The sequence below is a fragment of the Ochotona curzoniae genome, unplaced genomic scaffold, assembly GCF_017591425.1.
Source record: "Ochotona curzoniae isolate NIBS_2020 unplaced genomic scaffold, NIBS_Ocur_1.0 scaffold_4505, whole genome shotgun sequence".
Classification (NCBI taxonomy): domain Eukaryota; kingdom Metazoa; phylum Chordata; class Mammalia; order Lagomorpha; family Ochotonidae; genus Ochotona; species Ochotona curzoniae.
The window spans coordinates 25,001,520-25,028,936 of record NW_024467118.1 but is presented as its reverse complement, the minus strand read 5'-3'; the positions used below and the strand labels follow the sequence as shown (position 1 = coordinate 25,028,936).

At 40.0% G+C, this 27,417-nt stretch overlaps 1 protein-coding gene across 1 annotated transcript in view; it reads right to left on the bottom strand.

Annotated features, from left to right (window-relative positions):
• Nucleotides 1-27,417, bottom strand: part of LIMCH1 (LIM and calponin homology domains 1) — a 319,661-nt gene that overhangs the window by 156,923 nt on the left and 135,321 nt on the right. The window contains 1 exon segment of the mRNA XM_040966033.1: nucleotides 5,265-5,334. The gene's annotated coding sequence lies outside the window, so the exon portion shown is untranslated.

Genomic DNA, 27,417 nt, shown 5'->3' with positions numbered 1-27,417 from the left:
GAATCTCCAAACTTGTATCACAGGCAAGGAATTGGGTAAAAGAGTTAGCATGCTCTCTAATGATCCCTAAATTGAGTTTCAGGATGTGGCTTGATTGTGCAATCCTGACGAGCTGGTAGACTGAGGGGCAGTGTTTTTAAACATCTTGGATGTGCCAAGACCTAAGGTTGAGGTCTTTCTTTCTGGCCACAGCTAACAGTATCACTAACACCTAAACAAGAATGCAAGCATCTGCAGGCAGTCACCAGGCGGCTTCACATGTCAGCACTGGTAACCAAAGCAATGCAGACCTGGACCTAGGCGCTTCAAGTCCTAAATCTGGCCAGGAAATGATTTTCAACTACTTTGTTTTAACACCTTCACCCCTGAATTCTCTGTAACCACAGCTCAACTCAGGGGCTAAAATACACCTATTCACACCTTTGAAAATCTACATGTGTTTACAATTTGGGATTGCTTTGTGAAAACACACTTCCTTATTTATCCTCAAGTCAAGCAGCTGTTCCATCTTAATGGATTGGCTTCTAACACCAGGACATTAAGACATTAAGACCCTCTGGCGACACTCATTAAGATCCCCAGGGACCTGCTACTCCAGACTTGCTCTTGGTCAATAGCTGGCCAGTGACTGTCAACCACCTGACAAAATACAAACACCAAAATACAAAGACCCCAGATACATTTGAGGGAGTCTCTGTCTGTCCCTTCCTGTCACAATTATCAGAAAGAGGAAAACACTGAATGAAATACACAATCACACAACTAAAGACCATTACACTCAGTGAAACCAGTCAGGCCTCAAAGGACAAATATCATATGTTCTAATATAAGGCAACCTTCATGCAAAACACAAGATCAATAGCCCTTTCAGTACTGTTTTTGTTAAATCTCAGAGGATTTTATATTTTGCTTTTATTTTCACTCATTCAAAAAAGTTTTTATTTTTCGTATTAATTTCCTCACTGACTCATAGGTCACTCAATAGCACCATCTGCTCCAGGAAAGTCTTTGATTTTCTTTTCCATTTCTTCAGCGACACATTGGTCATTCAGTAGCATTTTATTTATGTTACTGTAAATTTCCCATTTTCTTCTTTGTTGTTCATTTTGTTTTACAGCTTTTCATTTAAGGGGATGTATAGTAACTGTATAGTGGAGACTATCACATACAGATGTGAAGATACAATGCAATGTGCATATCTACTTACAAGTCTAAGATGGACTCCCAATGAAACTGTTGAGTGTATTTTGACAACAGAATGCTGAGCTCTCTGCCATTATGCATGCCTACAGTGTCAGGATACATTTAAATAGCAGAATTATGGACTCGGGACTATTATAACGACGTGGGGGAAATTAGTGGAGGATCATGGATTTGGGGAGGGAGCAAGGGAAATCCTGGCGACTATGGAACTCTATCATGGAACAATAAAATTTATTAATTATTTTTTAAAACGTCTAGAGCTCCAACTAGATCTCTCATGTGAATAGCAAAGAATTACTTGCTACTTCCCAGGATGTGCAATAAAGGAAGCTGAGTCAGAAGTGGGACAGCCAGGACTCAAACCAGGCATCCTTCCCATATGGGATGTAGGCATCCCAAGTGGTGGCCTAACCTGCACCATCACACACCTACCCCTTAATCTCTAGATTTGTAGTACCAAAAACTTTCAAATCTATAAGACAGAACAGTGTTACAATATTTCCATGCTATTTGTCTAGATCGAACATATTTTTTTGTTCCTCCCTCACTTCCTTCCTCCCTTCGGTCTCTCCATGTGCATATAAAATTAAACATTATGTACATAGACTTTTCTCTGAGCACCTGGAGGTTTAGTTGTTCACACATCACATCTATGTCTCTATACTCCAGCATTTGTAGTGCCTGAGATTCTGAGTGTTCCACTATACACACAAAACAGTTACCATATGATACAGTCAAGTCAACTCTGAGCAAATCCATTCATCTAACATCCAATTCCTACTCAAATTTCCCCAATTTTCCTCCTACTATCTGATATACCTGCTTTTCCTCACTCAAGGATCATGCAATATGCTTAGCTGGAATATTCCTCTAGTCACCTTTAATGTATATCTGTTTCCCAGCTGTTAGGGAATGAAGGAAGTAACTTTTAAGACATTGACAGTATTAACAAGTGCAAGCCAGCTGTCATGCAGAATGTCCATGGCTTTAGACTACTTAGATATGTTTTTCAGCACGTCACTAGGATTCTTTACATCATTTGGGCCCATTACGAATAAGTTTGATCATGCAAATTAACTGCCTAAAGCCACAGTTTCTTAACATGAATATTAAACCATGTACATGTCTTTCAGTTCACAGAGTTAACAAGAGTTATTCAAAATCTTTCTCCCCAGAGAATATTTCAACAGAGCTGACTTTCACCTCCCTCATAGATGAATTCATTTTCTGTTATGCCAGGGAATACTATCTTTGTGCTATAATAAAATATCATAATGGGCCATAAATACTAAAGTTTTCACGAAAGATGATTTTGCAATAAATCTTGATAAATAAACAGGACTCTGTCCAAAAGAACAGGAAGAGAGTATTTTATATGGCTAAGATATTATGTGGGACAAAGTATCACACTCAAGAATGAACAGTGTTTGCTGAACTGGAAAATGGCTGGAACAGACCAGGCAGGAGAGGAGGACAGATATTCTGAGGCAGAGGCAGAGAAAAACAAGAGTATAGAGAAGATAGAAAGTTGCCATTATTCTAACAGCTAAACTAGAGGTAACTGGAATGTACCTCAGAAAGTTTCATGGAAAATGCCTATTATGAAAAAACTATGCATGCATTTCAAGGTCTTTTGTTTCAGAATGAACTTATCTTTTAAAACGGGAGCATTTTTTCCATGAATGTTTTGAATTGTCTTCCTATATCTATGATGCCTACACTGACATTAAGAAATAATTGGGTAGGAGTGGTCATCTTAAGTCCTTGAATATATTAAATTTGGGGTGTGTGTAGGACACCCAGTTGGAGCTGTCCAACCTAGAGATTACAGGTCTGGAGTTGGGGAGAGAACACTTGGTGGGAGATGCTGATCTGGCCAATATTACACAGAGCTGAAGTCACAAAGTTTGATGTGAGAATCTTGCAAGTACATTAACATAACATGAGGGGCAAATGGCAATTCCATTTCCCCAACTGGCCCACAAGGTTCTTGGAAATGTTAATTTGGAGGTACCTGGAGAAAACAAAAAGAATAAGACCAAACTTGCAGATTCAGGAATCATTAATGAATAGGTCCTAATGGCTTGGGAAAGTCTTTTTGGATGAAAGGTGATGTTGATAATGAAAATACAAAGTTACAGAGAATAAAGGTGAATAGGGAAGGGTTTGTTGGAAAAGGTCCATAAAGAGACAAACAATGGTTAGGAACAAATGGAAGGAAATTCCAATGCAAAAGCCAAGAGGAGGAATAGAAGCCAGGGATATAACTGATCTGAGAGTAGCAGGCTGCCTTGCTTCTTGCATCAAATTGCCCAACTGCTCCAAAGCAGAGATAATATGTAAAAGAACAACATTGGAGTTGTGACAAGAAATAATATTTAAAGATACAGGTGTCCCAAACCCCGAATTTGGCTAAAATGATTTTTTATCATGTTTTAAAATTAAGGTTTCAAGCCCCATTTCTCCTTAGTCCCTGGACTCAGCTCTACTTGTCTCAGTTTCAATGGATTTCCTCAGAGACCTTGTTGGTCTGATGCTGCAAATGTTGCTCCTATAACATATAACCCCTGAGTTCTAAGAGCATGCCACATGCTTACAGCCACAGGCACACTGGTCATGATCACTGAGACTGTGGTTTTAGCAGTCATAGAGATGGATTTAGTAAAATGCTTAAAAATAATTAATATATGTACTCATAAACATATGATACTGATAAAATATGATGACAATATTGGCGATGTATCTTGTCATTGAGGTCCATTCCTTAGGAATTTAATCCATACATATAATAATCTATCTCAATGCATGAAATTGGAAGGATTTTTAATGATGAATCACCAACTCACCACCAACCAGACAAGTAGAGCTGAGTTCAGGGACTAAGGAGAAATGGGGCTTGAAATCTCAATTTTAAAACATGATAAAAAATAATTTTAGTCAAATTTGGGATTTGGGAATACCTGTATCTTTTTAAATATTATTTCTTGTCACAACTCCAAAAAACATCACAGAAATAGGAATTTTTAAAAGAAAGAAGGCACTCATTTCATTTGATTTGTTGAAACCATCTGCCTTCCTACCAGGACCCTGATGGTTCTCAAACACAACCTTTTTTTTTTTTTTCTGCTCAGCTCTAATTCCAATTAGTTATTATAACATGGCTAAGGAATTCTTAAGAATAATCAATAATGTTTCTTGAATCCTGTATAAATTCTTGATAGTTTTCTGCAAAACTACATGCAAAGAGGAGGCTTGAAATAGCAACAACGACTGAGTTATTAGCAGGCCACACCCACTGTTCATTCTCAACCTCATTGTTCTATATGCACATGTGTGTGTAAATATACCAAGTTCTTTCCAAAATTAAGATTTGGTTGTCTAATCTTGCAACCTTTTTTGATACAATAGCCAACATTAACTGAAAAAATTAAAGTTAATTGTCAAGTATTATGAAACAGATCAATGCCTGGGGGGAAAATCAGACCTCATGTGCAGACATAAGTAAATTATGTACATAGGTAGGTTCACAATGGCCAGTACTTTGTTTAAACAGCTCCCCAGATGACAGTAGACCAACTCTGAGTTGTTGCATTCTAACATTTAGTCTACACATGTAGCATTAAAATCAAGTAGTTTTTTAATATCAAAACAGCCATTTATGTAAGTCACACTGTCTCTTGAAATTCTTTCCCTCATATCCTCCTCTTCCTCTTCATTCCGGAGAAATGTAGTAGACAATTGGAGTAAGAAAATGTAATTAAAATAGCATTTCTCTTCTGGGGTCAACATAATTACCAGCCTCTCACCCCAAAACAAATTTACCTGTTTAAGAATGAAGGATCTTATCACTTGTGGGAAAGCTAGAAACAAAGATTAAGATGCCATATAGGCACCATTGCTATCTTTCATTTTTAAGTGACCTCTTAGTTTAATGGATTCAATGCGTTTGCATTCAAGTAGAATATATATTGCAGGAGAGAAGTGTAATAAATGGTACTGTCATGACCTTTAGTTTAGAGGAAAGGAACACTGGAAAATAAATCTCAATTCTGGATACTCACCAATCCTGCAATGGGGGTTGGCAATCTATTGATCTTTTTAACAAGTCCTGGCTTTATGGCATTCAGCAACCTGTCATGAAAAAGGCAGAATGTCAAGTGAGACATAAAGCAAGATGGATCACACAAATCACCTTTATCCGGGGCTACAGCTAAATCACTGAATAGGAAAAGCAGTGAATTTAAAGCATGTAGTAAATCTCAATAATCTATCTGCTTTCATGCATAAAAGTAAAGAGCTTTGCCAGCAGCAAGTTTATCCATGGTAGGTGAAGATTTCAAACTTGGAAATTTCAGGAGTAAAGAAAGGATAGGAGCTAGAATACTTGAAGGTAAAGGACAAGGATATGAGCTGGGCAGAAGTTAGGAAGGAATTGTCTAGAACTGGAGCCAGGTATTCCCATATAGCTAAAGGCTTGGTGCCAACTCTCCTGGCTGAGGCAGGAGTCTCTTTAGGGACACATCAAATTCAGACACCAACATCTATCTTTGCATGTGATTTGCCAAGACAAAATCCACCTCTGCTCTGTGAACAGAGTGGCCTGTTAAATGTGGTTGGCCATCACTTCAAAAAGGGAATCTGTTTGGCAAGAGATTAACCAGTCATATCCTGAAGACTTTAAACCAGGCTGACCATAATTCCCTAGGTACAAAACATATGTGGGCAAAATTTTTTCAGGGCAAGGTTGAAAGTGTGTAAAATTGGTAATAACCACAAAGGCTTTTAAGAGAAACAACAATAACTTCCGTATTGGGGAAGTACGAGTTCAGAATGACGAGAAATAGGGAAAAGCTGGAATATGGTAGCATCAGGGTAAGACAGTAGAGAGAACTGTTTGAAAATAAAGTATTAATCAAGGGGAAACAGGAGGGGAGAGGGTGTAGACTGAGGCATTTATTTTTGCATTCAGGGATTAGTCAGGAGGTCAGGAGATCAGGAGGCCAGGACACCTGGCAGACAGACACTCAGGACAGCTATTGTGACTCAGTGGTGAGCAAAGTAGCATCCAAAGGCCAAATCCAGCCTAACACCTGTTTTTTAAAAACACGTTTTTACTGGAACACAACCATACTTGTTCATTTACATATTGCCTGAGGCTGCTTCTGTGCTACATTGGTAGAACAGATGTGATGACGAATGTGTGTGACCCACAAAGTACAACTCTTTATCTTTTTTTTAAAGATTAATTTCTTTTCATTGCAAAGTCAGTTCTATAGAGAAAAGATGAGAGACAGAAATAAAGATCTTCAATCTGTTGGTTCACACCCCATATGGACAACAACCAGAGCCGAACTGATCCAAAGCCAGGAGCCAGAAGCTTCTTCCAGGTCTCCCACCTAAGTGGAGGGTCTTATGGCTTTGGGCCGTCCTCAACTGCCTTCAAGGCCACAAGCAGGGAGCTGCTGGATGGCAAGTGGAGCAGGCGGAACATGAACCGGCAGCCATGCGAGATCCGGGCACACTCACTCTTTCATTTTACAGCTCAGGGATGGTGAGGAACTTCCCCAGAGCTGAGTTATGGATATGTCAGGCCTAGCACTCAAGTTTCTTGAATTACTGCTCTCTCATGCAGTGTCAATACCTATTATCCTCTGCATTAAGATACAGATTGATATAATATTTCCAAAAAAATAAGTGAGGTTTTCTTTTTACTTTATTATTTGAGAGGAAGAGAAAGAGATAGAGTTCTCACTCCCAAAATATGTGCAATGGCTAGGCCCAAAGTCACCTACATGAATTGCTTGGCCCAAGTGGTGGGTAGTAAGAGCCATGACTCAAATGCAGATCCTCTAAAATGGAACGCAGCTTCCTCAAGCAGTGACCTCCTCACTAAATACCTATCCCCTGATGAAGTTTCTATTTTTTATAATTTTTTTACATAGTAGACCATTTCTGCCTTTTATAACATTATTGCTGACTGATCGATTTGACAGGCAGAGTGACCAAGAAAGAAGGAGTAGCAGACACACACACACACACACACACACACACACACACACACACAATCTTCCATTTGCTGCTTTATTTTTCAAATGCCTACATCAGCTAAGGTGGGGATAGGCAAAAGTCAGGAGCCAGGAACTTCATCTGGATCTTCCAAGTAGGTTCAGGGACTAAAGTATTTGGGCCATTACATTAGCAGGAAGCTGGACTGGAAGCAGAGGCCAAACTCAGTCCTATACCCTCCAATGCGGGATTTAAGCATCCTAAGCAGTAGCTTAACTCATCACACCAAAGCCAACTCCTTAAATGAACAAAATTCTACTTACATTAGCTTCCTCACTAGTTGCTTAACAGTGCCATTGTTAAGCTGAACTTTTAAATAATGTCTGTGGAGAGTGTTGATAATTCAAAGGAAATAAAAAACATACAGTGAAATATAGGTCCTATGAACATCATCTCTGTATCACAGAGTCCCGGTCTTTATTCCCTAAGTAAAACCTGAAAGACTTTCCTGGTAAAAACTTATAAAACATACATCACATAGTTTTTTAAAAGGCAGGTGTGTGGCAGGTGTGTGAGGCCAGTACAGAGCAATCTGATACATTTCATCTTCTGTCAGTGATTCTCTGTGTTTTATGTAGAAAGATTTACTTGTAATCATTTGGTTCACATCATCTTAGATCAATTCTAAAATATCTGGGATATTTTCAAGATTGAGTCAACTGTATTTTTTTTACATACACATTTTACATAGTTTATAGAACACAGTTTACAACACACAAAATAACCCTGAATTCCCATTGTAGAAATATCTAACACCTGTATATCTTGTATTTTGCATTAAAATTATTACAAATCTGATGAGATGTTCAACAAGAAAGCTATAAAAGTCAAAAATATTCACTAACCATTATGACCCTCCTGTTTAAATTAAAATATAAGTATTTTCAGCAAATACTTCTTGGTGGCCTGGTTTAAAGTGATGATGCTGATACAATATTTTAGATGTATTTATGTACCTTCTGAGATGCTCATACCCAGAAGTCCTGACCCACATGGACAGGCCATGTATCTGGTCCACATTTTCTAAAGAGGAACAAATTGAGTCTTTTAAAAAATCTTTATTTATTTACTTGAGAGCCAGAGTTACAGAGAGAACAGACAGAGTTCTTCCATCTGCTTGTTTATTCACTTCAAAAATGGCCACGACAGCTGGACCCAGTTGAAGACAGCAGCTAGGAGCTTCGAGGAAGATTACTGTTATGACAAAGAAAATATATATGCCCACACTACACACTAAAGTATAGAAAATTTTAAAACAGAAAGAACTATTTCAGTTGCTTATTTATTCAACACTTTATCAGATGCCTACAATATATTTCATGCTATTTTACAAGGGAAGCTGCCAGAGTGACCAAAACAAGCCACTTTTTACTTTTTTGGAATTTCTCTTCTTCTTACATGTGTGTGGATGAGACCAATGGAGAAGGAGAAAACAAGTAAATACATGAGAAAAAAATTCTAGGTATTCAAAGTTCCAGGAAGACCAGCAATAGCAGCCTGCCATAGAGACAGTTGCTTTACAGCAGAAGGTGGCTCAAATCCCTGGGCTGTTGAACCCACGTAGGAGACCCAGAAGAAGTTTTTGGCTCCTGGCTTTGGCTAAACCAAGCACCTTCTATTGCAGCTAAGTGGGGAATGAGTCAGGGGATTTCTCTCTATCTTTCCTTCTCTCTGTAACTCTGTCTCTCAAACAAAATTAAGGAAAGTATTTTTAAAATGTCAATATTTAAAGAAAAAGCTAAATGACACAAGTGCATTAACCAAGAAGAGATCTGAGCATAAGAAGTTGAGAAAAAACAGACTTTGAAGTAAGCATGTATATAATGCTATACTCAAGAAAGAGCTAGAAGGCCAGTGCAGCTGAGCAGGCAAGACAGAAGGCAGCAACCAGTGAGGCAAAATACAGGCCCAGGTAAGGAATGTGGATCATCTCCTATGTTATGGACTAAGCATCAGATCTGCTTTATATCTCCAAAATATTATCATATGTTTATAGGTACAAAATAAATCTACAGTTATTTGCATATAGCAAATGTCTTTATATTTAAAGATATAAAGTAGATAAATAAAACATCATTTAAAACATACAAATATTAAATATCAAGCTTGATCAAGAGGAAAGCAGAGTGAATTTGGAATCAGTAGTATAGGTTTCAGCAACAAAATTCAATGTACATTTACTATGAGCTATTAGGAAGTCATTTGCTTAAATCTTATTTTTCTTTTTAATAAAATGGAGGTTTAAAAATAAAACCTGTCATCTTCCATCCAGAACTGGGATTAAGGAGCCAATGGGATGACATGTGTTGTTAGCATTTGATAAACAGAAACCTGCACATCTACACATGTAGTAGACTCAGTAAATCCCTTTTAGCTAGTACGTGCTAGTCACTCTACTTTGAACTTTTCCATTACCTAAGTGCCAAAGACTGAAATAAATTTTATTTATTTTCTTTGTTCCTAGCCACCTTGGATAAAAATCTTACACAAATAAATCAGATCACCAAGTGTGTGGATGATTGCCTAATACACATCTTGTGAGAAACTACTAGACAAAACCTTAGGATCTAGACTAACCCTCCATTATGAGGTTAATGACATTGAAAGGAAGCAAAAATCAAATGTGTTAACTGTATTTGTTATGTGACAGAAATTCAACTGAAACTACTAAATTCTTATATTTTAAATCTAAAATATACTGTTACCCATTTCAACCAAGACTAGCCCACATCTTCCTTTCTGTACTGAACAAATATTTATTGAGGATGCATGACTTCTGAAGCTGGGTTCCAGAGATACAAAGGAAAGCAGAGAGCACCACAGGTCTCTCCCTCAGGAGGCACGCTTACTAGTAGATTTAAAACCCACAGGAAGTCCAGACCTGTGCACATATGTGGTTCATTGACATCCCACTGCACACAGGATCATCCTGAATTCTTGAGAAGGTCAACTAAAGATTTGCTCTGCATATACTCTAGGATACAAGTCTTAATTAAATCCCTTAAACAAGCAATTATTGAGATACTCAGGAATGAAGCTAATGTTTCATTTCGTAACTCTTCATAACTTAAACATCCAGCATGTGCAGCCTTCCAGTCACTGTTAAAAGGTTACAAAATACAAAGTGCAATGTTTGCTTCTCTACCATCTGTAACTTTCACAAAAACAGAGAGCAGCAGAGGATACCTCAATGTCTTGGGTTCTTGCAGCCATGTGGGAGACTGGGAAGAATCTCCTGGCTTCAGCTCTAGCTGTTGTTACCATTTGGGGAGTGAATCAGTGATGGATGATCTCACTCAGTCACCTCTCTCTTTCTCTGTAACTTCTGCCTTTCAAATACATATATTTAAAAAATCTAAAGCACAAAATCTCAAATCCTACCCTGGGAAACAGATGTTGTTTCATAGCAATCCTTCCAACTGTGGATATAATATGTCTTCAGTGGACACAGCACCACCACAAGGCACCCATGCCAGGACCATGTAGACCATAAGGATTACATCAATGGACAAGTTATTTGTTACTAGGCTGTACTATGAACATTAAAGGCAAACTCTGTTTTTCTCTTTTTAAAAGATGGATTTATTTTTATTGGAAAGGCAGATTAGCTCTATGGGAAGAAGGAAAGAGAGAAAAAGATCCTCCATCCTTTGATTCACTCTCAAATGGCTGCAATGGCCGTAGCTGAGCCAATCTGAAGCCAGAAGCCAAGACTTTCCTCCAGATCCCCCATGCAGGTTCAAGGTTCCAAGACTCTTTAGCTATTCCTTACCATCCCTCCCAGGCCACAAGCAGGTAGCTGGATGAGAAGTGGAACAGCTGGGACACAAACTAGCATTTCTTGTAAGGCAAGTATTTAGCCAATAAGCCATAGCACCTAAAGGTAAATGTTTTAAAGGAGTGAAAATTTTGAAAGAATTAACTTACCAGTCATTTAATTCAGAAATTCAATTTTTAACAATTATCCCAGAGTTTAGGACAGAGCAAAGAGGTTAGCTATACCTGAAACCCAAAGTTGGAAAACTCATGCTTAACCTCATGGGAAATCACTTTATTCTTTGCAACAAGATATTACATCACCATCTCATTAGCTTGGTTTGCACAGCTGCTGCAGGCAACTATGGTCAGAAAATTACCCACTCCATGTCCCTTTTCATTTGGCTCAATAGTGTTTTCCCCTGATCACATTCTGGATTTGGCTATGGACTCTGGACAGAGGGACATGCACTTCCACTTAATCTCACCTGGCATCTGCTCTTGAACCTAAGCATGACATCAATTTAACCTTGACCATAAACCTGTTAGAGATGTCATTTTGAAAGATTTCATTTTAGAGTCACCTTGGCAAAACCAGGAAAATTAACAAACCCTCTGAGGTCAACAACCAAAATGAAATGATTGAAATATAGGGAAAAGTGAAACCTGACTCAGAAAAGGAGTTTCATATGCACAAAATAGTGTTGGAATGCTAATTGCATCATTAATATCTACCAAATGTCTGTGGGCCGTTGTACATTATCCATAATGTGTGAGGCCTAGGTCACCTTTGGGCCACTTATCTCAAGCACACTAAGGAGGGGATTATAGAAGGTTTAGAAGGGCGTTGTAGTCTTGGAATTTCAAGATGCTGAGGCTGACCCTGTGGGTACTAGGGCTTGGTCGTGCTGTGATTATTCTACAGGCCTGTGGCAGACACTGCTCATTACATGTCTTCCCTTTCTCTTGGGCACATGGCTGTTTCCCAGGTCCCTCTGTTACTGCAATGGCTAGAGGAGTGTAAAGCAGTTTAAGTCACTGGAGAGAAAGCCAGATACATGTAATGTGTATCATCCCTAGTCCTGGCTGGAAAACCTCTCCCAAGCCATTCATCCTTCTCTTGCTCTCTTCATTCACTAGTTAGACACTGACACCCAGGAAGTCCTTGGAAAATCATGCACTGAAGATGGAGGTTACAGCTCAGTTCCTAAATAACTGTCTGAGCACAGTGGTCTCTACCCTTCCCTGCTGCCAAAATCAAACTTGTGCAAAAGTAGAAATACACTTCCACTGTATACACCATTGAGCTTTTGTGGCTTCTTAATCACAGGAACTTACACCACCTTAATTAGCAACACTTCCAAAAGGACTTTTTCCCATAAGAAAGGGGCTCTCTTACCAAACTGTACCCAAGGAAACCTTGTCCCCAAGTTTAAAATTAAACAGCTGACACATCCTTTGTCCCTGAATCTCATTGGGACTGCAACAAAAAGAAGACACCTAGGATGCTTTAAACACATGGATATTTTTAGAGTTCTTACCACTACCATTCTTAATACTAAAATCAAATAACACTCATAATCTACAGCATGGAAGGAAGAGTAGAATGATTATCTGAAGGTCTGGGAGCCGCTGTGTTTCGCTTCCCATCTGTCTCAGACTCTATTCTTTCCATGAGCATTCCTGCCATCTGGAAACCAGGGAACCTGGGGTCAAAAAGACACCTGAGAAGCAAGTAAAATCATCTGAAATATTGTTTCAGATAAGCAAACAGTCATCCAGGGAGGTGAAGGTCAAGTCTGAAGTCAGGACACCTGTACCACAATTACACTGTAGAGCTGGGAGCACCAGCTCAGGCTTCTACACCTGAGCAAGGTGCTTTTCGATAACAGATCACTTTCTGACTTTCGAAAGATCCTCAGCCACCTGTATCTGCCATCTCTATTAGTCTACCCTAGGCACCCTCCCAGACCACAACTAACACCTGTATTTGGTCATCCTTTTCCCTCTCTTCCAGAGTCTTCCAGGCTCCTGTGTGTCCAGGAAACACCCTCCAAAAATGTCCACCTGGTCATCATCCCCTTTCATCCCCTCAAAAGCCCCTCCCATTGTGCTTCTTTCTTAAAGTTCTCCCTGCTTTTATAAGCTACTAGGTCAAGATGACATACATGACTAATAGACCACGTAAGTTGGCAACATACAAACAGGATCTACTATAACCAAATAAAACAGGAACTAAAGTTATTCTTACATGGGCAACACTACAATACATGTAATCATCATTGTGCTATGTGGTGATTATGTGGAAATTATTGTAATTAGCACTTCTTGTGCACAGTTAAACCCAGCTACTGCCAGGATTATTGTCAGCAGGGTGGAGAGAAAACTCAGAAAATTAAATTTTTGTGATATGTACCTGAAAGCTTCTATATCCAGGCCTGGTGGGATAAGCCAGTTCCTTGCCCTCAGGGCTTCCTCAGCAAGAGGTTCTTGGAGTTCCAGGCTCCATAAAATTCCAAGAATAGTAGGAGTCTCCCAAGAAGAAGAAAAAGTCCTGGGTCCCAATCCCATCTCAGTAACTCACCAAGCAAGTTACAGAAATATTCTATATGAGCTATAGTTTCCTTCTCTGTCCAGTGGGGAAGAAAATACCTACTAGTTAAAGCATGAGAGAATGAAGTAAGTCAAATATACATGTAATATATTTGGCATAGTCTGGTATCTGGTACGCTCTTCATCACTGGCAGGTGCTGTGAGGGTCTCCCCTAGAAGGTTTCAGCTTCAGCCCTCCCACAGGTAGACGTCTGACCCGCCGCCAGTTATTGACTCATTTCTCTTTCCAAGGATCCTCCCTATGACTGAAGCTAGGTGGGGAGAGATAAGGGAAAAGACGTAAAGGGATGAGATCATTGGCTTTTGAAGGGCAAGCCTAAATGGGTAGGAGGTAGAAAAAAAGCTAGGCATGGGAAGGAAGGAAGGGAGGATGCCAAGTGGGCAGGCAGTGCCAAGTTCTAAGATCAAACCTACACTCTCACTGCACCAGAGTGAGCTTCAGCTTTCTCTCTCTCCCTCTCTCTCTCTCTTTCGCTCTCTCCCAAACTCTAGCTGTCTTCCATCTCTTCACAAGGTTTTTCCAGGTCATCCTGGGGAGGTGACAGTGCAAGCCACAGCTTTACAGCCCTCTGCTCTCCTTGGATGGGGAAGTCTGCTCCTAATGTTGCCCATATGAGGATTTAGAATTTATTCCTCTTCATTTCACATGTCATCATCAAGCATTTATCCCACAGCAGCTATGCCCAGACACCCTTCTGGCACTCAGACCTGGTGTGGGTTACATGACACCTGGGGGAAGAATAAACTAGTTCAAGAGGAACCTATCTGCCACCATCTAAATGAAGCTATGTTCGGGAAAACCATCACTGTGAGTCTGTCACTCAAGCATGATGTCTTTACGGTCTTTTTTATTCTCTTGCTTTCTAGCGCTTCTTTAAAGAAAAACCTATTTCTGCAGTTTGCTTTAAAAAGAAGTCATCGGTAAATGGAGTCCTTTCCTGTGGGTAACCAAAGGAAATATTTAGGACAATTGAGGTAGGAGTTTTGCTCACTTGATTGTGGTAAGCCAGCCCACCCAGCTTGACAGACCATTAGAAATAATCAAAAAATGAATTATTAAGGAAATACAAATAGGGAGCTAGTAAATCCTCTTAAATTCCAGCAAAGCCTAATCCAGCATGCAACTCCACAGGCAGTAAAGGGGAAGGCCAGCTTCTCCCGCAGCATAAGGCAGCACGTAGGGAGGCCTGCTGTTGTACACATTTTTCAATCAATTTATTATTCGGGTAAATGCATTTTAATTTTTTTGCAGGAGGAGAGAAATTGAACTTGTGATTTCAGTCAGTAGAATCTTAATAAGACATAGGTTGACAGGAGGAATGGAATCACATTTCGAAGCAAACAGTTACTAAACATTAATGATGCCAAAGTAAGTTTCAAGTACATGTTTGGGAAGCATCAAAACAAACTCGACAGCCCAATGAGGCTGGGTCATAGAGTATTAGAAGTTTTAGAGTATGAGAAGCAGGGACAAGAATTGCATAACGCTGTATGGACAGAATATTCACAAAGATGGGTGAGCTTGGAAGGTTTCAAATGCCAGATGCTCAAGTGCACACAAGAGCTTATCAAATACACTAGGTAAATGATGCCCAAAGAATAGTTTGAATAGGAGCAATGCTCTCCACTGCACTAAGAGCTCATTTTTTGAGTAAGAACCAAGAGCTGTTTTTCTGATGAGGATTCAGAAAATCTCAAAGACACTGGAGATCCATTCTGTATATTTTGAGAGTCCTACACACTGCCCTTCCATGTTCTCCATCTGTTTTTTGCTTTCCTAACAGACGCCTGTTGGGGATACTCAGTCTCGGCCCAGTCCCCTTCAAACGAGATCAATCTTTAAGCAGAAAGTAGCCTGCCACAGAAGTGCTTTTAAAAAAATTAAGCACAAGGAGTGAGTTGCAATGTCCTCATTTGAACTTAGAGGCTTAATGAGTCTTGGTGCCAAAAAGTTGGAGTGAGACTAAGTCAGTGAGGTTAATTGTGATTTGGCAGAAAGACAAGTGATAACCCTACACAGAAAGCCTATCAAATTTTTACCTGTCTGCTAAGGCCAATCAATGTCAGTAACAGCAGAAAGACCCAACTTTGGAGAGCTTTAAGTGAACATCTAGGCTGGAAAAAAGTGCTATAGACCAAAGTTTTGAAGGTGCAGTATGATTCGCACCTGCTGTCTCATCTACTCATTAGTAAATTAGGGACCAGAAGACTCAGCTTGTCCACCTACTCGGGTTGCTGTGAGAATTCACAAAGGACAAGTGTGTGAATATTGGACAATAGAGTGATGATCAGAAAGCACCAGTCTGAAGTTATCAACCACTGACATGGTCAAGTTCACCTAGGACAATCCCAGAGCCTACTTGCTATTGCAGTGTTCAATCCCATTAAACCCTCTTCCACTTAACAGTGACTCATTTTGCATAACAAACTAGGTGTTGACTGTATGAATAAGTCATTGAATCACATTAATCTGCCTTCTTTGTCAAAAGCGTAGGAAAATATTACGTGTGGTTTATATTATATAAGGTCTCTAACAATGACCTGCTAAAACGATCCAAAATCATCAGCTATGCTTAAAAGCACCTAATGGACTCATGATGATTTGACTGACAGTTGCCAGAGCTGGGAATTAACTGACAGAGGACTCTAATGCCACCTTTCCTTCAACACACAAATGTGGGCCTTTTCTGAGGCTGCACTCAGCCTGGCAGGTAAACCCTATCTTCTGAAGTTTTCTTTGCTGGGTTTCCTCTTGTCTCTGTTACAGTACTTTGTGAGTTTTTCTTTTTCTCACCTCCAACCCAGAGCAGACACTAAGTCAAACTGAGATATTGTTCTGCTGCTCTAATTTGCAAAAATTATTTATATAAGGTGAACTAATTTCACGTATTTCACAACCTAGATTTAGGACCATCATAATTCTTCCCACCCCACCCTCCTTTTGCTGCTGTTTTCTGATGCAGTTGTTCCCTCAGAGATTTCCACTATCCCACAGCTACACTGAATGAGCAGCAATGGCTCCAAAATCCAGTATGTGTGAATTAAATCCACCATCTCATCCCTAACCTGCAGACCCTCTCTATATCCTAAACTCAACCCGCCTAAACTGAAATCCAGATTTTGTTAAGAAATAGAGGACCTTTTCTATCTTGCCTCACAAGCACTACTCCCCAACTGAAATATTGAACTTATTCTTTTTACTTTCTTCTTATTCATCACTCCTCTCTCTGAAATTCTGCTGATTTCATTACAATTGTTCTCATTTCTGTTGTCCTTGGGATCCACCTTAAAAATTCCTCATGTGGATTACAAGGCCTGGAACAAACTTGCCCCTTGTCTCATGCTATCATCCTCTGCCCCTTCTTGTCTACATTTTGACCCAACAAGTCTAACTCGATTCCTCCAATACACAGTGTTCCTTCTACCTTAGATCTTCCTAACATGTTCTTTCAACCTTAAACATGTTTCTTTCCTACTTCTATCCCCCTTCTCTCTTTCTTGGTAGAATAGAAATTTGCACTCTTCATTTGAGTCTCCACCCTAAAGGCATTGCTGGAGAGAACCTGATATCTCACGCGGAGTCAGGATTCAGAACCCGGGTCTCATCAGTCCCCCTCCCCTGTGGCATGACTTTATTATACAATATATTCATCTTCCTAGTCACCTATGACATTATGATACATATAGGTTTTAGTGGATTCAAGAAAGAAAACCTTTCTCACATCTGGCAGCTCTCTGCTGTCTGTCCAACACAGTATACTCATTCCTGACTTCAACTCCTTCTTCTGGCTGTTGACTCTGAAGGATGCTGTGGTGCAGTTCACAATAAGAAGCATACATTCTGGTCTTCAGCCCTGATTCCCACTGAAGAGTTAGAATTCCCTGAGCGTTTGAGATGCTGTTTGCACATTTTGTTTGAATCTAGGGTTTTTGACTCAGTTGAGGACATGAAGTTCTTGTTCCCTTGGAATTTCCTAGGTGACAGGAAGATCTTTTTCTCCAGTGAGATGACTCTTGGTGAGTTTCTGGAAGAGGGAAGTGCTCATCCCCAGAAAGATAAAGTCATGGAACTTTCAGCCCCAACCCCATCATCTGGGAAGAGGAGAGGGACTGGAAATAGAGTTCATAACCAATCATGCTTATGTAAGGAAACCTCTATAAGCAACCCAAAGCCAAAGGCTTGGAGAGATTCTGTAGAGGCGCTGGAAGGGTGGCCCACTCAGGAAGGAAGTGTAAGTCTTCCACTGGGCTGTTCATCTGTATCCTTTATTATAGTCTTTATAATAAACAGGTCAGTATCAATAAAGTGCTGCCCTGAGTTCTGTGCGCCATTTTAACAAGTAAAAACTGAAAAATGGGGTAATGAGAATATCCAATTTACAACCAAGTCAGAGAAAAGTTGTAAGTAACCTGAAGACCTGTAAGTTGCAATGAATTATCTGACATTGGGGGAAGTTTGATGGGACTTAACCCTTAATCTTGTAAAGGCTACACTGATGGCAGTTAGCGCTGGGATTGAGTTGAACTTAGGAAGCTCAGATCGTGTTTTGGAGTATCAATAAGTGGGGGAAAAATCCAAACATATTTGGGTGACCAGAGTGCTGTGCAAGTAAAAAGAAAGAAGTTTACTTCTCCCATAAAGACAATTTTTTTTCTTTTCATTAGCCTATTCTTGTCTTAAGAAAAATGTAACTGATATAACATCTTCCCAATAACTATTTCCCAAACCACAAAATCCTTTTGCTTAAGCTCATTAATTTGTGGAGATTAAATCTTGGTCATTTTTGCAAATATTCATGTTCTGGTTTACATTGAATCTTAACTTATGTGTGTGTGTGTTCAATCTCCAGGTACACTATAAAAGTTTTGCCTTAACATTCCCATTTCATGTTCCTTTGTGCCTGATTTGGTGTGTGCAAATCATATGATCAATATGCCATCTGCCCTCCACATGATAAAACTTCTCCAAGCAAAGCTACAGTCTCAACTCCCAACCTGTCCTGGAAGATTAGCACATGTCTATGGCACAACACATCTCATGCTGAAATCATGACAGGAATCCAAAACAGGCTTTCCTTCCTAGAACAAGCAGCTCATTTATCAGGGATGATATAAACAAGTATTTGCCAACAGATTTCTTATCTTTAAAAAATCTTTTCAGCAACGTAAGAACAGAAAAAAATCCACTAAGGCATTCTTTATTAGTCACTTATTTACAGACAAACATACTTAAACTTTGAATCCCATGAAAAGTTTATCTGCAAAATAAAGCCTCATAAATTCAGCCCTAAGATGCCTGGGAATATAGAAATTATAGTGGAAAACTGTAAACCTAAAGAAAGTGAAGCAAATAAATCAATCCTTTGGCTTCCCAGTCTTCAGAAACAGATGCATTTTTAAAGTGGTGTGTGTGTGTGTGTGTGTGTGTGTGTGTGTGTGTGTGTATTAGACAGAGAGGGAGAGAAATAGACAAGAGGATGAGAGAGACAGATTGTATACTGACTAAGATTGGAAGAACACTAGGATGCCACTGATGGCCAGGTGACCTTGGTAGAAATCTTACTACTGAGTCTTGACTTACCCAACAAATACTTACATGACACGGATCATGTGCCAAGCTGCTGTCCAGTGAATGGAACAGAAAGATAAAGAGGAAAGTTCATGGAGAAGCTCTCCATCTGGTACGGACACAGGACAGAGGTAGAGCTCTGAGACAGTACCAGAGTGAAATTGTGTACAGGTATTCAGAATTCACTTTCTTTGCCTAGAAGTTTCTAAAACAATTTTTCAGTGGGGGGAAAAATCACAGCCTACTGGAGGGAGCAAGAGGAAATGACATCAATGCAGAGGTCAAGGTTATTGTTTCCAAAACAATCAGTGCAGGCCCCAAGCTCTGCCAGCCGAAGTTCATTATTCACAGATGATCAAGTTTGTAAAGGAACCAGATTTTCTTGCCCAGTTTTTGATCACCAGCTAGGCAAGCGATGTAAGAAGTAAAGTCCAAATTCCTTGATCTGGGGGTTGACTGGCTGCCTGAGGGAACAAGCTGATGGGTGCCCAGTGACACAGTTGCAACAACCATGTCATATTCATAACTGACTGCTGGCCCATTTCCGACACTAACAATGACACAGTCAGTAGTTAGAGTGTCAGGCAAGCATGGACACCATGCTGAGAGCTTTAGTGCATTCTTCCACTAGACTCTCACGGGGATGTCAGGAGGCAGTGGCTTTCCCATTACAAAGATGAAGGGAGGAAAGCTAACATTGAAATGCCTGTTATGCTCTAAGCACTGAACAAAGAACATTATGCACACTACCAAGTCATTTAGCACTGAGAACAACCCTATGAATTCAGTACAGTTTTACAGAAGAGTAAACTGAGACTTCGGTAACTTGTCTAAGGACACCCAGGAGGCAAATCTAGATTCTGATTCATACACTAGATTGAGCCATAGGGAATGACATTAGCTGTTTTTGGTCTATGGACACAACCATTTCATGGGAGTCAATGTCAGAGTTCCAAAGCCCACTCACTTTTCTCTACACTCTCTGATAGCAGGGTACAACTGGCTTTATTAAATTTATAGTTATCCTCAGACAATAATACAAAAGGAAGAAAATAGAAGAAAGAAGATGAAAATCAAACCCAAGAAGGAAGGACAGCCTACCGCTAGAATAAGAAAATCTAACAGTCACACAAAAAGAATTTGGCTTTGCATTTCTGGACAGACAATAATACAAAAAGCCCTCCATAGTTTCCTGCCTGCTGCCACTGTCAGAAAGCATCTGGGAACCATGGGTGAGTGTGGGTCCTTCTTGGGACTGGGAAGCACTACTGGCTTGAAGTAAGCAGGGTCAAGAGCATGTAACATCCTCATGTGTGGAACTGCTCAGAGGCAGCAAAACATGTCAGCAGCAGCATGAGAAGACACAAGCAACACCAAATTCAAAGTCCATCCACAGGGTCCTGGGAAGTTTGAGCAGTACTGCTGGGATTTATTATCCGGGGGTCCCCTAAACCTCCTAGAAGAACTGGCTCCTGGAACTCAAACAACTCAGGAATGAGAGATGCAAAGAACAAGGCCAGACAGGCAAGCATTGGCCTCCATCCCTGAAGAGAAAGGTCTCAGGGAGGCAGAGACTTTGTCCTAGGAGGCAGCAGATGGCCATCAGACACTCAAGTGGCCAGCCCAATGTCCTCCGACCCACATTGAGGGTACCCAGTGCCAAATTATTGAGCAGGTGACACTGTTAATCAAAAGGAGAAGTGCAGCATGTTCAGAAGCTATTTGTCCAAGGTTTGCTCAAAGAGCTGTAATGGAAGAGTGGGTCCTATCCCCTGCAATTTCAAGGGTCCTGGAACAGCAAGGTGAGAGAGGTGACTGTGAGTACTGCAGTGACAGCAGGTGCATCAGGAGAAAAATGGCAGCTCCTGATGGCACCAGCCTAAACCTGTGGTAGGAGGAAAGGAGCTGGAAAAGATCCCCGAGCTGGTGGCAACGACCACCTAGGGCCCAAGGAAATGACTAGGAAGGGACAAAGCCTGTTTTCTAGCAGAGGGGCTTTTCTCTGCAACACCTCAAGAAAGGGGTGAATCGTGGTAGTCACCACACCTCCCCAGGGTTGGTTGTTTAATGGTTCAGGGCTAGAGGAATAGGCTCCCGAATGCAAAGGTCAGGAAGCATAAGTCCTTCAAAGCATCTTTTTTGAATGCTCCTCCTTTAGTCTGATCCAGGCCACAAAAAGATCTAACAAAGCATGCGGTCTGCTCCCTAAAAGCTCAGATTTTCTGTACTAGAAGTGTAGATAGTTGCATGTTTTCAGTGGAGGGTAAGACCACAGAGAACTGCCCTTGGAGGCCAAGAACTCTGAGGACATCCACTCCCTCTCGGATCTTCCACATGGGATGGAAGAGGCCCAGATCCTTCCTCACAGGATCTAATGTCATTGAAGCAATAGCCAGGAGTCTTGAGCAAACCTCAGAAACAGTAAAACAGTAAACTCCCTTTGGGACTCAGAAGGGGAGCTTTCTCTGGTCCTTACTTAGTTCCAACTTTGAATCCCCACCTTTTCTTGCAATGACCATCAGGGTCGCTCTGGAGCCTCCCCCTACCAAAAAAAATTAGAGTAAACAAATAGAGAACAACAAGGAAAGCTTAGAACCAGACAGGAAACGGTCAGCTCGGACTCACATATACCTTACTAGGTAAGGCACAAAGATAAGCTACTCCTCACTAAGGCATTGAGGATTTCTCTGCACACCCCTCCTAAAACTGTTCTGCACCTCAACTGCTGACATATGCCTTGTTAGAATTATAAGCCAGTTTAGACTATCTTAAAATCTGCCAAGTTCAGTAAAAATTATGCTTCAACACTACAAACTGCTAAATACTAAAATGAAAATATACACGAGACAGCTGAATAGTACCCTATAGCCATTTTAAAGCGTATAGAAGCTGGTTGTATATAAACTAAAATTGAAATGTCAATGGAGTAGTCACAAGATGTGGTGAAGAACTTGCATTTCTAACATATTGGCTACTCAATACCATGTCAATTAACTCCATAATGTTGTAAATTGTTGTTGATGTTATGTTGTGGCATTTAATTGGTTGGGATGATATTCTGCCAGCTCTGCCTTCATACCAGAGATGGTCTCCCAAGAAACCGTTGAATTTATCTGGACAATAAGATGCTGGACTCTATGCTTGGTATATGCTTGCAAAGAAAGAATCTTGACTGGATTTGAATGGTAATAGTGCAACAAGGTGGAGGAATCCACCATGGGGTGAGGGTATGGGTAGGGGTTAGGGGGATAAATAAAAAAAATTATGCCTGCAATTGGTGCATGTGTGTGGCTATGGGTATACATGTGTGTACACATGCATTACATGTATACATGCTGTGTTTGTGCATAGACACACATGTGTGTATATGTGCACCTGCAGTTAAGATTCACTTCTATGCTTACTTGCATGAAACAATCACTTCCCATATTGGTTTAAACTGCAACTGTATTTCTGTCCCTAGAAACTACAACAATTCTCACTGGCCAAATCCAATCTCTTTCCCCACCCATACCAAACCAAGTCTTTAAAGAGACATCATTGTGTCATGTCTTTATATGAAGGAACCGAGGAAGGCACAAAAAAGAATCATGGATTAAGTTTGGGGGAATTAAAGCGTTTTTTTTTTTTTAATTTCAAATTCTTTTCCCCTGATTCTAAACTAAGAATCTCACCAAAGGCTCCAAGTACTGGACAAAGGAATGACTTGTTCCCTTCATTTTTAGTGAGTCAGTCATTGTGTTGCCCCACCAGGAGGAGATTTCCAAATACTCTCATGTGGACACCTTGGAAACAGAAAACACAGGAAGCCTGACCCTCCTCTATAGTGATTCCACCAAAAATCTGAAATTATTTCACAGAATCATCAGCAAAATGATAAGAGGAAAGCAGGAGAAATGGAGTATGGATACTGCTGGCCCCTTCCAGTGGATGTGACTGAAGGACACCTGCCTGCAGGGCCTGTCTGCTCTTGCTCACGCACATCAAGATACATTCAGAAGTGCAGAAGCATTTTAGCTTTCTTTTAAAAAAAAACCCATTTATTTTTATTTGAAAAGCATATTTACAAGAGAGTAAGAAGAGAAAAAAGCTTCTATTGCTGATTCACTTTCCAAGTAGCTGCAATGGCCAGAATTGAGCTGATCCAAAACCAGGAGTCAGGAGCTTGTTCCAGGTCTCCCACATGGGTACAGGGTCCCAAGGCTTTGAGGTGTCCTCAACTGCTTTCCCAGGCCACAGGCAGGGAGCTGGATGGGAAACAGAGCAGCTGGGACAGGAACGGGCACTCATATGGGATCCTGGCGTGTGCAAGGCAAGATTTAGCCCTGAACCATCATGCTGGAATTTATATGCCACTTTATGTTTCTGAGAAGGGCACAGACTTGTATACAGCTTGGGTCAAAAAGACATGAGATTGTAAAGCAAAATGAGGTTAATGCACTTTGAGATTCCTGCAATGACTGTTTCAGATGAAAGATGCGATACTATTAGCAGTTTCTTTCTCAATCACATAAATCTACCATGACAAAAGAACCAAATTCTTAAAAAAGTAAAAACTTTAAAAATATTGAAAAGTCTTGTATATCTGGCTCTTGGAGCATCTACAGTTTTTCCAGAGTTAACGAAAATCCCAGTGGCCATTAGCAGCTTTTCCTGTGTTGAGTCGCTACCCAAAGTCCCTGAGGACATTTTAGAACCTTCTAAAGCCCCCTGTGACTCTGTGTCTTCACTGATAGCCCCTTCCTCCTGGACACATGTCCAATATTGTCACACTGATGAGTCTATCTGAGTACCAGCCAAGGCATGGCATCTGACCTCACCAACACTGGAAATTGAGATGAAGCAATAATTGGAACAAATTATGAAAAGAAAATTCAAACATTAAACTAACTGCCTACATACGTGTTCCTCAAAATGTTCATGAAAGTGGAATTAAAAGATATGTTTATTTTAGTTCCAATAAAATGAACTCTATGCTTTTCTTGAACTATATGAAGACTTTTCATAGAGGAGCAGAGCTTTAAAATCTAGTCTCTGATGGTGGCATTTTACCAATCTAGCAGGGTAGCATCACATCATTCATTCTAAAAAAAAATTAATACTTAAGGTGACTAGATTATGACATATTGGATACACATAATCTATAAATTCAAGCAGTGACACTCAAAAAACAAAGAGAGAAAAAGAAAAAGCTCTTCTTTAAAGGAGACCAATGAATATCAGCTTATAAATAGACTAGAATCAGAGAGTAACTATTTGGCAAGTACTAAAGTCACAACTGCCTCAACGAAGTAATTCCAATGGATACAAACGTATTTGGTAAAATATTTGGGGATATCAAATTGTGCTGACAGTTTAAGAATATCCTTCACAGATGACAGAAGAAAGGTTACAGTCAAAATCCATAAATCTTGGGAACAACCACACTGATCAAAAATCAGTGATGACATCACGAACAATGGTCAAACTACACCACCAAGCACATGCACATCTACAAGTCACCACTCATGCAGTCTTCTCTTCACAACTGTCTAACTCAAATCTAACCACAAGAAAGCAATCAGGAAAAAAATTCATACCACAAAACAAGTAGTATGAAATTTTCAAAAATGACAACATCATGAAAGACAAAAAAAAAAAGCTAGTGAATTGTTTGGGGTTTAAGGAGACTAAAGACACGGAGTAGCTAAATGCAACTTGTAATCTATGATAGGTTTTTAAATTTTTCAAAATCAGTATGAAGGACATTATTGGGGATACTGGGAAGTTCTAACCTTGAACTCTACATCACTATGTTATTGCTAAAATATCACTAAAGGTGGTTATGAGATTGCCTTATATCTTGACAGTCCCTGCTGCAGCATTTAGGAGGTATTTTTCATGATAACTTCATATTTCTTTGGTGCAATTAGAAAAAGAAAAGGCAGATATATATAAAGACAATATGACAAAATGACAATAATTAATACATACAGAGGGTATAAGCACACTCATTACACTATTTTTAGGATACTTCTACACATTTTCAATTGTTCAAAAACTAGAAGTAAAAAAAGCTCCTAAAAAATCTTCTGTAAAAAATATTTTGGAAAAAGTTATTTTCTGCCCAAATAGCATTTTGTACAGTCCAAACTCAATTACTTAACATAAGAGTAAACAATTTACATCTAAAATTAATCCCATAGTCCTTTTGGTCTGGCCCAGACTCCCTGTAAAGAATTAGACAGTAAACATTTTAGTTTTTGAGGGCTATATACAGACTCTTGTTTTGTTTAGTTTTGTTTACAACCCACTCAACATGTAAAAACCATTCTTAGCAAGCAGACCTGTACAAAAATAGGCCAAAGGCTAAAATTTACCAACCCCTAATCTTAGATGATATTCCACTGAGAGCTATCTAAGTAATGAAATTATAGCCCAGAAAGTAAGTGAGGAATTTCCTGAAATTATTTCGAGACAGTCTGGTGTAGGTGCAGGGGTACACGTTTACCATGACTTCATTCTGGGACCAGTTTCCACAGGGAGTGACTCCCTGCAGTCCTCCTCCTTAACCCTAAGTCCTCACAGACACAGTGGAATATTCAACTGGTATTTTTAACAGCATGACTCTTGTCGTGCACTTGTAGCTGTGTCTCACTTCGGCTCATCACCTGAGCTTAACTTGCCAACCTTCAACTCATCACTTGGCAAAAAAAAAAAAAAAAAAAAACAGAGAGAGAGAAAGACAGTGATAGCAAAACACATCTAATATAAATCTATGGGATGCATGTACTTTACATTTTATATATACTTATTTTTACTTTGCTAGTACTGAAATGAAAGAGTTGTGCATAATATTACTACACAGGGGCTGCACAGGACAAATCATGTGCAGCAAAAGTTCTCCCAGGGTGACAATGGCGCTGCTCAGTTTCTGGTAAGACACCTGTGGATACCTGTCTATTCTCTCCCTGTCTCTGTCATCTTTGACTCATGCACCCCACTCTGACTAGTCTCAATGTGGTCTTGAGAGCTCTAACAAACCTGAGATATCTATGTCCTCTTCAGACCACAGCCTCTTTTCTTTCAGCTTTCCATGCTCTCCCGCTTACAAACCTGGCTTAGCATCTAAGGATACTGGATGTTTACCTTTTTCTAAAAGCCCCAACTCAAGTGACACTTCTTCACTCACCACCCAAGCACCATGTGCTGCTCTGTCCTTCTCCCCACAACCCAGGTTTCCTCCCTTCCTTCTTCTCCATCAGCCTCTTCATTTTCTCTCTCATGACAACCTCAATTCTAGAAACAAGAAAGTAGGTGAGAGCCAGTTCCAAGAAACCAGACTTCCTGAATTTAAGTCTTTCTTATCCATGTGACTTTATCCAAGTTACATATCACTGTGTGTCTCAGATGCTTCCCCTGTAAAATGGGTATAATAACAGCACAGGTCATAGGTAAATTTAGAATTAGGCTGGCAATAGAAAAGCCCTGGGCTCAGATAGTGCTCTTCTCTTTGAGGAGAACTATGAGAGCATTTTTTCCCCGCAGACTCATAAACAAACCTGGACATTCTGAGTGAACAAACAGCATGACACCTCCACATAGTTGCAACTAACTTTTACAGCAGATTCAACTCAGAGAAAGGGTGAGGACTTACTGAACAATAGGAAGAGTTCCAGAAGGCTATTCAGATAATTCCTTGCTGGGATTATAACACTGTTAGAAAGATACCACTTGGGCTTCCATTTTGAATAATCCAAAGCTAGAAAGCTCCAAGTGATTTAGAAAAAACAGAACTACATATTATAAAGACCCAAATAACTGAACTGTTAACTTGTAAAATTTGTAATTACAGGGAATTATTTTTCTGTTCATTTATTTTGAAAGAGTTACAGAGAAAGACAAAGCACTTCCATCTGCTAGTTCACCCTTTAAATGGCTGCAACAGTCAGTGGTGTGCCAGGCCAAAGGCAGGAGCCAAGAGTTTTGTCTGAGTCTCCCACATGGGTGGTAGGGCCCAAGCACTTGGACCATCTTCCACTGCTTTTCCCAGGCCATTAGCAGTGAGCTCGACTGGAAATGGAGCAGCCGGAACTTAAACCAGCATCCATATGGGACACTGCTGCTGCAGATGGCAGCTTCACTTGCTATGCCACAATGCTGGCCCTTCTATTTTTAAATGTTGCCCCTCGGATAGTAGGAATGAGTTAGAATTCCTTGACATTAGCACT